This window comes from Macaca fascicularis, chromosome 5 (genome assembly GCF_037993035.2).
Source record: "Macaca fascicularis isolate 582-1 chromosome 5, T2T-MFA8v1.1".
Lineage (NCBI taxonomy): Eukaryota > Metazoa > Chordata > Mammalia > Primates > Cercopithecidae > Macaca > Macaca fascicularis.
Genome location: NC_088379.1, coordinates 129,536,604 through 129,551,369, shown reverse-complemented (window position 1 = coordinate 129,551,369; position 14,766 = coordinate 129,536,604). Strand labels below are relative to the sequence as shown.

At 36.7% G+C, this 14,766-nt stretch overlaps 1 long non-coding RNA gene across 1 annotated transcript; it reads left to right on the top strand.

Annotated features, from left to right (window-relative positions):
• The first annotated feature begins 432 nt into the window (after positions 1-432).
• Positions 433-14,105, top strand: LOC135970813 (uncharacterized). Its single transcript, XR_010586662.1, has 3 exons — positions 433-499; positions 8,806-8,881; positions 13,887-14,105. It is a non-coding gene; the product is annotated as an uncharacterized lncRNA (long non-coding RNA).
• Positions 14,106-14,766: the final 661 nt, after the last annotated feature.

Genomic DNA, 14,766 nt, shown 5'->3' with positions numbered 1-14,766 from the left:
TTGCTAAGTGTTTATATCAGTAACTTAGATGTACATGCATAGGACATTCTTATCAAATATAGGCTGGATACAAAGCTGGAAGTGCCAAAGAATAAGATACTCTACCTACTGCAGGTATTTAACATAAATAGATGCAATTGATTAAATAGGGATAAATTAAAAGTCCTGTGTTTATAAGCAAATAATCCAGTTTCACACGTATACAACGTGTGAGTCATGGCTTAGCCTGTTTGGATGCAATGCTGATGGATCACACAACAACATTAAGCAGAGTACAAAAGTCCGGATTCTACAACCTAACTTGAGAACTGTGGTGACATCATGACTGACCCAGAGGCAAACATGAACTTCAAACCATCAAAACATCAAAGCACGGTCTCCAGAGGGAATGGCAAACCCAAACCTATTTATTTTTTAAAAAACGCCCCCTCAGGCTTCTTCTGAACTGTGTAGGAGGTGGAAGAGGAGCCAGGCCAGTGGTGGGATACCTAGGGGACAGGTAGGTACAGTCCGCAGAAGAGGGCTGGCCAGAAAGTTAGGCACTCATTCCATTCACTGAGGTTCCAGATAGGGTCACAGTCCTAAAGACTAGCTTAGGATATTAGCATAGTAACACCACAATGCAACAGAAGTCAAAACCTGTTTATATAAGTAGGGCCAATGGGGGTGATGGAATTTTGAAAACTGCAACTTAAAAATTGCACACAAAGTAACCCAGTGTCAACTCTGGGTGAGCAGTAAAAATAACAACAGCGACAAGAGCAATTATTTCTCTTTTTTGGCTGTTATTGTGTGCTAGGCATTCTACTAGGTAATTTTACATTTGTTACCTAATTAGTGCTCACAATAATAGTAGAAGATAAGCATGAGATTCTCCATTTGCATGTTAGAAAGATGAGATCAAGTAACATGCCCAAGATTTCACAGCTCTAGCACATCCAGGATTCATTGGGTCTGCATGATTCCATGAACTTTCTAGTAAGCAACACAGTCTGTATCTGATTAGACAAAATTGAACTCATGTGATGACTTAGAAGCCTAGCACCATTACTAGACTTTCAAATTCTCAATCTGAATGAGTGACTTAGTTGTGAGCCTCATAGGCAGGCAGAAAAGCACAAATCCTTAGGAATAAGGTAGGTCTGAACCAGCAAATTGAGGACCTCAGTGACTCTTCATGAAGTAGCTGAGGAAAGATAAAAAACATTTTCTCCATCAAGAAAAATATAAAGAAAAGACATGGTAAGTGTCAGGATCTATAAAATAAACTTGAAGTCAAAACCAGTAAACTTTACATGCATTGACTATATGTTAAGCTGCTTTAAAAAGTGCATGTGAAATTAGTTCTAGTTAATAGAATTAGTGAGCCACACTAAGGAAAGTCATGCACAGACCCTGCTGATTTCCTATTCAATATCCATTCTCAGACAGTTTTCCTTGTGATTGTAACTCCAACTTAGTTGATGGTAGAAATGCATCTTACTAAAAGCTAGATTTCCCTGCCTTTTTTGAAAATATGGGTATATAACATGGGTCTGGTCATAGGCAGTTGTAGGTGCAGATCTTCTGGGCATGTTTAGGAAAGTTTGCCTTTCAGTATAGCCACAGTATTGAATATAGTTTCCAATATAGGCACAACTGCTTTCCCATTATTTTCCTCTTCCTCCTTCTTGGAATGCAGCTGTGAAAGAACGGTCAGTCATCCCATGGCCATTAGGATATGAAGGTAAAAATCACATCCAAAGGATAGTGATCCTTGGATAGAAGGAGCTTACCGGATATTAATGGCATTGAGAAATTGTTGCGACAGCTCTGGGTTGCCTTAATGTGAAACATCTTGTTAAGTGAAAACTTTTTTAAAACCACTCGAGTTATATTTCTGCTGAATTGAGAGGATCTCTAGCAAACAGTTAGGGATGGATTTCTAGGATCGAAATTTTTAATGAGGAATTTGAAAAAGATACCCTATTGTCTTTTAGGGTCAAGAGTTCCCAATAAAGAAAAAAACATTGGTTGCTGAACCTATGTTTTTTAGGCTCCTCAAAAGCATTTAAAATTCTCCTTTTGTCATTATTGTTTTGAAATGTCTTAAAAATGTTTAAGGAAATGTATCCTTATTTATGTTGTGTGGCTCTTAGCAGGTCATTTTAAATCAAAGACTTAGGTATTATTTAAGCCTTAAGAATTATTTCCTCCTTTCATATCAAGCCTAGTTCAAGCCTTCTGGATCTCTCTTAAGTGAATACTGCAATTTTCTAATCCAGCCACAAAGTCAATTAAGCCTTCCTCATATTTTGCATCCCTTCTTGTTGATTATTTGTTAGCTTTAACTCTATTCTGAGACTTCCTTGACTGATTCTTATAACACATGAATTCTCTTCTCAGCTACATTCATGCTGCTCTTCTCTGCTAATAAGATTTTATTATGGAAATCTAACGAATTTACAATGTCTATAACTGATGTATTTTTGTGGATGCAGTAGATTCTTGAATCTCTCTAATGATATTTGGAAATCTGTTTATTCCTATTGACTACTTTTTTATGTTCTTCAGTTTGTTCAGTTTAATACTTTTGTGGTGTTGCTTTTCCTCAAACATTTGGTGATTTGTGGAGTTCTGGCCATCTTTATACTAGAAGATTCCTAATGCTGATTGTGGATGGATGTCGGTTCTGAGGGTTGTTTGAATGGAAGGGCAGTCAGAGCAGGCTGCTGATTACATTGACTTTGGCTTCATTTGATCACTTCTAAGAATTTGAAGTGGGAAATAAGATGGTTGTATTTGTTTTTTATGGCCTCATGATGCAACATTCTAAATGGATTATCTAATAAAGTTCCATCTTGAGAACTAATGAATTCTGTATGACTGAAATAATTGAGAGATAGGTTTCACAGCAATTTGTTGATAAGCTTTTCCTAGGCATTCAGGAAGCAAGAAAAACAAAAGAAAAGAACAAACGGTAATGTTTAAAACCTAGGATTGAATCCCAATTTTTCCCAAGTAATTACCCTTTTACAACTCAACCTATCTCCTCTGAATCTCTGTAAATCTGTAAAAAGATATAATTCCTACCTGAAAAATTAGCCCTGATAATAGACTAATGTATATAAACAAATCTGGATTTTAATAGCAAACATTAAATTATAATTCCTAATATTAATGGGATGCTATAAAATTTATGAACCATAAGACAGCCAAGATTATAAGCAGAAGGAACAAACATTCCAATTTTCCTTGATCTTGATCAGTCTTGGTTTATACCTGTTTCTCTAGGAAAGTTTTATTAGCTCACTCTTTCATTCAACAAAGTATCATGGTTTAAAAGACTATGCATTGTATGGTAATCTTAGCATTCAATACCCCTGAGCTTCTGTGATTCAAATGTTTTTAGTAAGACTTTGTCGATAAGAGTTGAACCAGCCTTGTTCCTAAGCAAGTACAGCTATATAATTTCTAATTGGAGAACGTGTGGGAGCAGCTAAGTGCTCAGGTGTCCAATCAGACAAGCATGGACTGGAATTTGGACTTCTATGTGTATCAGCTCTATGAACTTTGACTAGGACTCAATCTCTCTGAACCCCAGTTTCCCCCTCAGTAAAATGGAGATTTATAAAATGGTTTGAAGACAAATGAGCTAATCTATGACCAATGCTCACCACATTGTTTGCCATATATTAAATGGTATAGCTATTTTCCACAAAAGAAAGAACACAGTACGGAACTCGTTGTAGATTTTGGCAATTTTTTATTTGTGCAAGTTAATTTTGGTATCCACAGTTGGATTACACTATTTTTATACCCATGTGAAGTAGATCACACCTTTCCAACTTATTAATGCTGTTTTAGAATACACATACTATTATGTTGAGAGGAAAAATAATGGTAGTAGTCTCACTGTCGTGTTCATAAGGAAAAAAAAGAAGCTAAATTGTGTGTCTACCAAAGCCCAAATATTTCCACTGCTGTTCTATTCACAACCCAGATGAGACTGAAACAACAGGGTCATTAGGGTCTCCAAAGGAAGAAAATTCCATGTTTATTTCTGATTTATTGATTTCTTCCATTATTCCAGCTTCTGGGTTTAAAATGTTAGTGAGTGAAATGGTTTTGTTGACATTTCCAATAGAGGTCCCATGCCCTCAAAGTTGCACACTATTTAAACAGGAAATATGCCCTTTTAGCACTGAAGTAAACACAACTGGCGATGAACCATCCGCAGGCAGCTTTCTAACAAAGCCCCTCAAACCATGACTTTCCTGCCACATGGGCCAAGGAAGGCAAACATAGCCATGAGAAGAAAAAGCTGACTCTCATTCCCATTTGAACCAACCACTCATATTTTCAATTCGTAGAATTTTGATAAATGTCATTGCTCCAGGGTCACCCCCAGGGTGTTGAGAGACTTTTATCTTGCCAGTCATCCTAGTTATTTTTTTTCTCTTCCTTTTAAGAAGTTTTTATCCCTAATTTTCACATGTTGTTTATTAACAAAACATGTACAAGGAATGCAGACTCTATATTTCAAACATTTCTAGGCTTCAAGGATGGGAGAAGAATTAAACAAGGGAGAAGGCTGGCTTCCAGCAATAACACAGCTTTAACAAATACATGAAATATTTATAGAACACATAAAGAACAAAGGAAATGGAGCACTTCCTCTGTGTATGATTGCTCTCAGTGTTTCTGTTGACCTGGTCTTTTGCCACTACTTTTTTTCCCCCTGAGATATCTGTTGAGCAGCCATGAGTGAGATGTACCTGGTCAATGTACTTTCAACACACCGTCTCTCCGACTTTGTAAAGGAAGAATCTCAGATGCTAATGATGATTGCATCAACATTTTCATTCTGAGAACATTGTTTTTTGGAGGAAGCACACTGAGAAATCAAGGCCTCTAGTAAGTTGTAACTATTTCAGAAACCATCTAATTTTAACCTAGATTTTCAAGAACAACAACAAAAACTGCTAAAATGTTACAATTACTATAGGAGAAGCCACATAAATTGAGAAACTGGCAGGGTGATTTTCTCAAAGTAAAAAAGAAAGTGTCTTCATACTTACAGCGCATTCCTAGGGTTGCTCTTACTTCCCTAGAACTTAGTTTAACAGTTTTGCAAACATATTTATTTAATTGACCACAGAAATTTTCATTATTTTTGTAATGAGAAAGAGAAAAGGTGAGCATATTAGAGATCTGCTTCTGGGGTAAAAACTGATATGTAGCACCTAATATAGTAGCATTAATGGGTGTTGTTACTGAAACAGGAGAGTTGTCTGGCCCCCCTTGCAGGGTCTGTGACAGAGTGTGGCTCTCTACCCCACCACTGTGAGCTCAAACCCCTTTCAGGAGGGGGAGCGTGCAGATGAGCAGGTGCAGGAGCTAGGGCAAGCACTTTGGGCTCTGGCATCATGGTAGTGTCTGGGGGGGCGGTGCCTATGACCCCAGTGTTACAGTGCTCTTTTAGCTCTGCTGTCCACAGACTGCTTAAGTGTTAACCAGCTCAGTGCCCCCTCTGCTTTTCTGCAATGGGCCAGTGTGGCACTTTCTGTGTCATGAGGTCTTGTCCAGTGTACCCAGGAGTATCGAGTCACACACAGACTTGAAGAATGGTAAATGTGGGGGCTTTACTGAGTGGTGAAGGTGGCTCTCCTCCTTCTAGCATGGGAGCTAGAAGGGGGATGGAGTGGGATCTTCCCCCCGGAGTTTGGCTGTCCAGCAGCCGAACTCCTCCCTGTCTGCCCTAGTGGAACTCCTTTTGGTTCTCAGATGCTCCTTCTCTTTTTCTGCTGCACCATTCTGCTGTTCATGTGCTTGTCTCCTTGTCTCCTCATCTCCCTCTAGAGTCTGGGGTTCATGGTTTATATAGGTACAGGATAGGGGGTGTGGTTGGCCAAAAGGCAACTTTTATGGCACAAAAACAGCATAGCCTGTCCTTACTTGGGGCTGCAGGTATCCAGGATTGAGAGTGGGGCCTTTGCTGAGGAATCGCCCTCTTCTACCTAGTATTTCTCTGTCTCCTGTTCGTATAATTACCACATATAATTCCCCATATAACTTGCTCAAACTTATATCACTTGCTTTATCTTTCCAACACTTGGGTCCTGCATTTGTGCAGTGTCATTAAAGTGCTATTTAAACTTAATAATTGATTTTTACAATGCTAGTTTACATCCATTGTACCAGGAGCTGTGCTAAGTGTTTTACATATAATACCCCATTTCATATTCACAGTATCCCTTTGATATTGGTAAAAATATCAAATATAAGAACACCAAGATTTGAGAAGTCCAGGAGATTTGACCAAGCTGGGAAGAAGAGAGTCTTAGATCCCCCTGGATGTTCTCACTCCACGTGTATTCCCACCCCAGCTGGAACAATGGTGTCACTTTAGATTGTAGCATTTCCTGTTTCCTCTTCTCACAAAGTAAAATGTGATCGTTGAATCAGAATAGTCTTTTAGAGCATCGAATTTAACCTGTTCAGTGTGTGTGTGTGTGTTGAATATACTGGCTTAAGACAGTGGCCAAGTGTGGTAGCTCATACCTATAATCCTGGCAAGGCACGAGAGGCCAAGGCAGGAAAATCGCTTGAGCCCAGGAGTTTGAGGCCAGCCTGGGCAACAGGGAGACTCCCTTCTCTACAAATAATAATAATAAATTAGCCGGGTGTGGTGGTGCATGCCTCTAGTCCCAGCTACTCAGGAGGCTGAGGTGGGAGGATTGCTTAAGCCCGGGAGGTCGAGGCTGCAGTGAGTGGTGATCAGGCCACTGCACTCCAGTCTGGGCAACAGAGCAAGACCCTGTCTGGAAAAAAAAAAAAAAGAGAGAGAGAGAATGAGAGAGACAGTAGTAAGTATCAACATAGTGTGGATTCTGGAATCCATATGCAGCTACCAGTGAGAAACAGCCTCCTAGAGTCCCTTCTATTTTATGAACCTAGCCCCTGCCCCTCTTCCTCTGAAGACGTTGACTATGCTGCTCAGTTTGTTTGGGAGTAGATCATTTTTCACTTATAAATATTTCCTCCACATGTGGTATTCAAATCATGGACTGTTACAAGACATGTGTGTAAGCCAGGGCAGTAGTTTCAGATAATCAAAAATAAGGCTTCATTTTAGCAAACAGCTTAGAGAAGAGCTCAGCATGGAAGAAAAGGTATTAACTGTACAAATGTTGCACCTGGAAAATTAGTTTAAAAAAAGCAATTTTAAACAAATTTGGTTGACTCTAAGGGCATGATAGTCTAAGTTACATTTCTGGACACATAAAAAATCTATTATAAACACATCCATGCAAAAAAATATATACATACATATTCACCTATTTTTGAATTACTCTATTGTATGACCTCAGGAAATGTTACTTTTTATGGCAAAAAACTTCAAAAAGAACATTGTTTTAAATTTGGCAACCTACTTTCTCCTAACTTTGTTAAAACTAGATGATCCCTTTAACAACGCAATGTGGGTATATAATGTGAGTGATCACTTCTTTATTCAGTTTAGTCTTTTCTCCTTATGCTTAATCTCCACTCTGTCTTGAAAATAATAAAGAGCACATGTTGGCTGCCTGGAGTCAGTCATCTAGGAGGCTCCTATCATTTTTATATTATTGGTTTGCTGGGTATAATTGGCACTATATAAATAAACTTCCACCTCATACCTCCTTTCCTTTTAAGACTCAGATTAAAAAGTTCAGCTCCTTCATTGACCTTTCCAGAACCCCAAGAACTATTACCCTTTCCAAGCCTCAGTTCCCACAACAGCTATTGGTATCTCTTTAAGAGCTCCTGGTACAATTTGTCTTCTATCATTTTTGAGAAATTTTGTATATTTTCTCTTATCCAGTGGTATGAATACAATATGTGACTACAATGTGTGAACAGAAGTTTGGTTCATTTCTATTATTCTGTTTGTTAGTGTCAACAGAAAGAGTCAAACTCTGTAAAATATTTGAAGAGATATGTTCTGAGCCAAATATGAGTGACCATGGCCTGTGACACAGCCCTCAGGAGGTCCTGAGAACATGTCCAAGGTGGTTGGGGTGCAGCTTGTTTTTATACATTTTAGGGAAGCATGAGACATCAATCAAATACATTTACGAAATACATTGGTTTGATCCAGAAAGGCGGGACAACTGAAAGCTGGGGCTTCCAGGCTGTAGGTAAATTTTCCAATTGACAATTGGTTGAATTTTTCTAAAGACCTGGGATAGAAAGGAAATGTTCAGGTTAAGATAGAAGATTGTGGTGACCAAGAATTTTTTTGAAGTATTATAGTGGCTGCCCTTAGAGAAAGTGGATGACAGGTGTTTCCTAGTCAGACCTTTAAAAGGTGCTACACTCTTAGTTAATCTCTTTAGGATTGGGAGGACCTGGAAGAAAAAGATCTAACTATGTTAATAGAGATTCTTTACAGATGCAAACTTTTGGCCACAAAGGACAGTTTCGTAGGGCCATTTCAAAATATGGCAAAGAAACATATTTCGGGATAAAATATTTTGACTTTCTTCTTTGTCATATAGTCGGAAAGTAAGAGTCAGATTGGAAAGTAAGTCGCAATATATAGGGTCTGCTGAGAATTTATGGTTTGTAAGGCATGACTCTCCAGACCCCTTAAATAGGAATTAGGGCAAGATAAAACAAAAACGAGTTTAGTCCTCGTTAGCAACACTAGCACTGTCCTCTGTGTATGAGTCATTTAAACTTATTGGCTAAATAACAATAGAAAATGTTTATGTTTGCTTACAGTAGACCTTTATATAAATACTTCTTCTAATCCTCAGAACTATTATCCTCCATTTACAGTTAAGTAAACTGAGGCCCTGGGAAATAAGACACTTTAGTTTTAAAAGCTGCTAAAGTCTGCTGCTACATCATGCAGGTTAGTCTTTTTACTTATATTTGTCATATCACTCTTAACCTTTCAGAAAGCTTAAAAATAATAATTACTATGCCTAGTGCTTTATGACTATGTTAACAATTCATACCTATTCTTCCTAATATTCTACCTAGATGATGTAATTTGAAGTTAAAGAGATACATATAATCTTTGCTGACCCTAAAATTCCCTTCCTATTGTTAGATATGAGTTCTAAATTTTCTCTTCAAATAATCAATATGTCAGTACGTTCAATTCTTTACCTCCTACTTTTAAACTTAACTTCCTCATAAAGCAACCTTTTTTGATTACCTGCTCCACCCTGACTCATTCCAATTACCTGCTCTGTCATAACCGTTTTTCCTGCCAAACCACTCACCCCGTCACTCTCTCTAAATTTGCCAGTTGGAATTAGTTTAGCCTGTGTGGTCTAACCCTAGCCAATAGGGAAATGACACAGCAGCATGTGCATCAGGTATAAGAACCCCTTCCCCTCCCTTGTCCAAGTGTGTGGTCACCATTGTTCCATCAGTGAGGGCCCACCCTTCTATAGAAGTAAATTGCCTTGCAGAGGATTAAAAAGAAAATTTTATATTTGAGTGCTATTTCTTTTGTGGCACCAAAACTTTATTTGTAACACTATGTACTGAATTTAAAAAAAAAAAAAAAAAAAAAAAAAAAAAAAAAAAAACCTAATACCCTCCTTTTTGGCTTGGAAGTCAAAACTAGGACTTCTATCCCTAGAAGATAACAGTTAAAATACCTTAAGCTATGACTTCAGGGAAACCTTCTAGTTATCTTCCTAAACTAGTCAGAGTAGTGAGCAGTATTGTGGCTGATGCTATGAAGCTGACAGAAAGAAGCACCTAACAGATGAGGATGGGTGTATGTGGCAACCTCCAGTGAACTGTGGGAGACCCAGACAATAAGCCCTGTTCTTCCAAAGATTTCAGCCCCCTTTTCATTGCAAGGGACCATGGACCATTGCATATGATTGCAAGAAACTTTAGTTACCAGTCTTTGAAACTGCAGGTTGCCTTAAAAGAGAAAATGTTAAGGGTGTGTGTGTGTGTGTGTGTGTGTGTGTGTGTGTGTTTTCTGGGAATAAGACAGGTAAGCACATTATTAAGCAAATAGGGGTTAATAGGGGTGAAAGTTGTTTCCTAATAGGAGTCTTTAGCTTCAAAGGAAGACCTGATTTGACAAAAATGAAAGTATGTAGTTAAAACACTGAGTGCCCATTTTAGGATGGGGCTGCAGAAAATCTGAACCCATCTCTGCACAAAAGGTGATGGATGGGGGCTTATGATCATCAAGAATAAATATAAGGAATAAAAAGAGAGCAGCTCCACTAGCTTTATTTTCTCTACTTTTCTCCTAGCTAGCCTGGGCTCTGCTTTGCTTGTGTCAGTCAGCTCTGAAGAACTCTTTGTCCTGTAATTTAGTCTGTATGCCATTAAGTGGGATTAGTTCAGGGAAATCCACAGGAATAGCAAAAGACAGAAAACATGAGGATGATGCCCCCCCGCAACGCCCCGCAGGACTGAAAATGTTTGGAAACATCAAGGGAATAAAAGTATGTCAGGTAACAGACTTTGTCTATTGAACGACTTCATGGTTTTGATCCTACACAATACTTCACAGGAAACATTAAATTACATTAATCCAAAATTCCCTGGAAATAATAACAGATAGAAGAGGAAAAAAGGTACATAAAGAAAACAAACAAAAGACCTTGAAAAGCTAGGAGAAAAAAGGGAGAAGAAAAAGGAACTAAAGCGGAAAAGGAGAAGGGTAACGTAGTTCGCATGTTACAGAGAGATTGGACGCCACTGCTTACTGCCTGAGGTTACTAAGGAACCTTTAAATGAGATTTATTTCTGGCTTGGAGCAGTTTGGGGAATAAATGTGATTAATCATTATTTTGATTCTTATAAAGAAAAATAGCATATCCATATAAACAACCATCTATCCAATTTTATTCAATGAATAGATGAAAAAAGCTGGGACAACACATGTCTATGATTGCAGAAACACTTTAGTACTCAAAATATCAGAAGGGTGTTTAAAAAGCAAACATTTGACTAAATTGGAAATGCGACAATTTACTAGGTGGCTATCTTAAGTGGACTTCTTTGCAATATTTGTTGAATGAACTAAATTAATTTTGTGCCTTCTCTCTCAATACCTGAGTTTTCTGGGATCCTATTTTGGACAATTCATCTTTCCTTTTTCTATACATCATATTTTTGCTAGTGAACCAAAACCCATTTAAACAAAGTTTGATTGAATAAACAAAATAATACTGAGGTTAAAATAAATTTCTACCATTACTTCTGCAAATATAAATGTGTATATAAGTGACACACTTCTCTAAGACTTCAGTAGCAACTATTTTTAGGGGGTATGATAAGATTTTATTTTGAGTAAATTCAATTTGAAACCTCAAAATTGAAATAGGTTTGGCATTTTTTCGTCACTGGCAACCACCCATGTTATTAAATAAGAAACCTGAAAACTATTTTTTCCATGAAATTTTTGAAATACCCGCAAGTGGCATTAAATGCTATTTGGCTGTGCCAACACAGTCTTGAGTTTCTCTTGGCTGAAATGCTATCCAAGGACAAATGATCAAATGATGCCAGTTTGCCTATATGAAGGTTCATCCCCCCATCACCACTATTTTCCCTTCAAGAATATATACTTGAGATCAGTCCCAAGGAGGCTTCTTTAAAGCAGTGCCAAGTGGTCATGTTTCCACAAAATGTACTATATATTGCATGTGTGTGTTTAAATATACTCCAAATTCTTCTTTTCATGGGACAGTGCTAAGAAATTATGTTGCTCTAGTTCACTGAAGACTTTCCATAAGTGGTAAGGCTTTGCTGTTTTCATCAGCTAGTATTAAAAAAAACTGTAAATCATAATATCATTTATATTAAATTAACATTAAAATATTAATATCATTTAATTAAAATTAATTTTTAAGTGTTTACTTTGTGCCTAAGAAAAAGACACAATTCCCACTCATAAGGAGTTTATAATCTTGTTGGGAAAACAGACAAGTAAACAGGCTGCTAAAATGTAATAGAGCAAATATAATGACAAAGGCAAGAATAAAGTATTGTAAGGGCCCAGAAGAGAAGCATCTAATCCCATGTTAGAGAATAAGAAATATTCAATGTTCACTGAAAGTATATGAAACCACAGCAAGAACATAAACTTTTAAACAGAGATTTGACTATATATGTATGGGTCAAAGTTAAATCCACCAATTAGCTAGATAACCTTGAACAATTTCCTTATCTCCTAATTTTTGCTTTCATAAAATAGATATAAAAATATTGATTACAAAAGACTTTGGCAAATATTAAGTGCCTAGTGCCTTTTGCTTAGAAAACATTTCTAGGCCTTTTGCTTAGAAAATATTTGCTTAGTAAATATTAAGTGCCTGGTGCCTTTTGCTTAGAAAACCTTTTCCCTCAAATTTATATATAAAGGTATAAAACTTGACTGCATATATGCTCAGATATCAGGAAAGCAACCTAAATATTATGAGAACCAATGGAAAATGTATGTTTTTTTAATCTTTCTGACTTTTTATGTAATATTTGTGTACAAAAATTTTGTTAACTACAGAAAACATCAGGTATAACAATGAAAGTTAAGTCAATTTTTACATAAATGATATTAAAAAACTATCATGATGGTGTTATCACAAATATATTTTGGGCTCAGTAATTTCTCAAAAACTATTGAATCATCGTTTAAGATTCAAAGTACCTTTTGATAAGATGGTATCACTGTGTTATTTAATGTAATATTTGCTAATAGAACAAAGTTTAAGTGTATTGTATGTAGTTTCAATAAAACTTATAGAAACTTCCAAAGTCTTTACCTTTTCCAAAGTCTTGAACTTTGTCTTGACATACTCACACACAAAGATTTCACAAACATGCAATGTCTAGGATATATTAGGTATAGAAAGAGATGTAAAATATGGGTAGATATGGTTCCCGCCTTCAGCAAAACTGATGTGTACATGGTGGAGTGCTTCATGGTAGAACATAGGTAATAAGGTGATGGTGAGATCATTGGAAATGGGCTTAAAATACAGTTAAATAGACATGAGGTTCCTGATTTTTCCAAAAAAATTATTAATTCTTGTTTCCATTCTTGCACCTCTCTAATCCATTCTCCACACATTTGTCACATTGTTCTTTAAAAAATATGTATTATATCATACATACTTTTTTTTTTTTTTTTTTTTTTTTTTTTTTTTGAGACAGAGTCTCGCTCTGTCGCCCAGGCTGGAGTGCAATGGCCAGATCTCAGCTCACTGCAAGCTCCGCCTCCCGGGTTCACGCCATTCTCTTGCCTCAGCCTCCTGAGTAGCTGGGACTACAGGCGCCCGCCACTACGCCCGGCTATTTTTTTGTATTTTTTTTAGTAGAAACGAGGTTTCACCGTGTTAGCCAGGATATCCTACATACTTCTTGTTAGACACTCTATGATGTCTTTCACTAAACTTGGGACAAAGACTAAAGTGAATACTACGGTCCATGAGAGGCTTCATGATTCGGCCTCTGCCTGCCTCTCCAGACTTACTTATAAATATTTTCTCTCCTTCATTATACCTGAGCTCATATAGCTCTTCATTCTTCACAGGTCAAAATCTATTCTGCCTCAGAGGCTCGTAATTTGCTATTTCCCCAGCTTTTGTGTAATGTAACATTTAATCTTGAGCATTTCCTCATAGAATTAAACAGGTTTTAACAATGTAACTTTTAATGGTTACATTGATCACAAGTGTGTATCATTATAGAGGGACGTCTTCAGTTTCTGACACTAGAAAACACTCTTCATTTTTATGAATAATTTTCTTTTAATCACTCATTTTTCTTTACTCTCAACCTATGATTTGGGTAAGATTGTTTTTGCTCGAAGTGCCATAGATAGATCCTAATTAGTTTAAACTAATCGATGTATATCTGCTTTCTCGCCACAGAATTCTTCAGGACAGGATGTCTGAAAAAATTTGAGTCCATGCACAGGATATTGTCCTGGGAACCACCATATAAAAAAATAAAGAAGAGAAACAGAATCTGTGGCAAAGAAAGGTTAAATTATTGATAGCATGTTTTGAATTCTGAAATATTAATTTCTGAAACTAGAACTCCTGGGGTTTTTTAAATTTAATTTTTTTATGAAAACGCTATAATTAAAATCTCAGCAAATCTTTGTCTTCATGTCTGATTATTTAAGAAAATTACTAGAAATTGGATTAATGATCCAAGGGTGAAATTATTTTCTAAGTCTTTTAATAAACGTTTTTTAGTACAGTTGGTAGCAATTATTATTCCCACCATCAGCAGTCAAGGGTGACTTTCCCAACTTGAAAACAACATTCTTAAAGAAGAAAACAAAATCCTCACCTTGGACTTCTCAAGTAAGTACATATAGGTAGTACTAAAATTAAGTTGGAAACAATTTGTGTTCTAATAAGTGGGAAAAATAACAGAAACTTGAACGTATTTGAGGACAGATCATATCCCAATGTTTCTGACATCAGAAAAGTTTAGATAATTATGGATGTATGGAAATTAGTTCTAAACAGTAGAAAACACAGAAGAAATTGAGATTATACGAGGTATCTAATAGATGCAAGCATTTAGCCAACAATCAATTTACAGAATTTGCTTATTTTTTAATAAGCACTTAATTTTAGTTGACTACTTTGCATTATACCCACATAAAAATGTTATAAAGTATATTTTATTTGTCTGAGCCTGTAGGCCTCTTTTGAAAACCAAATGAGAATCAGCCAATTAAAACTAAATAGTTGAAGAAACAAGCAAACTTGGCAAATTTGGTTATTTGCAGGATTG